We start from the raw sequence: 334 nt of genomic DNA, 5'->3' as shown, positions 1-334 counted from the left end.
TACCGACCTTTAGCTTACATTCTTGTTGGGGAGGAGGGGATGTCAAGCTGTGAAACAGTAGAAGAAAATAGGAATTTAGTGTATGGGAAAAGTGTTCTCCTTTCCCAGTTATATTTCCTTTCTGATCTGAAATACTGTCTTCTTGTGGCATTTTTCTGACTTTACCTGCCACAGCACAGGCTTTAGCAGGAAGAACGAAGCATGCAACTCTTAAAAAGGTAAGCGTAGATTTTTATTTTCTTTAAGTGTACAGTCATCCAAATTTTCAGGGGCCGGGGAGACAGCGCAGTAGAATAAGCGCTTCCCTGACAATGCAAGGGCCTGAGTTCAATCC

Source organism: Octodon degus, unplaced genomic scaffold, assembly GCF_000260255.1.
Source record: "Octodon degus isolate 3935 unplaced genomic scaffold, OctDeg1.0 scaffold00046, whole genome shotgun sequence".
Classification (NCBI taxonomy): domain Eukaryota; kingdom Metazoa; phylum Chordata; class Mammalia; order Rodentia; family Octodontidae; genus Octodon; species Octodon degus.
This window is presented reverse-complemented; position numbering follows the sequence as displayed.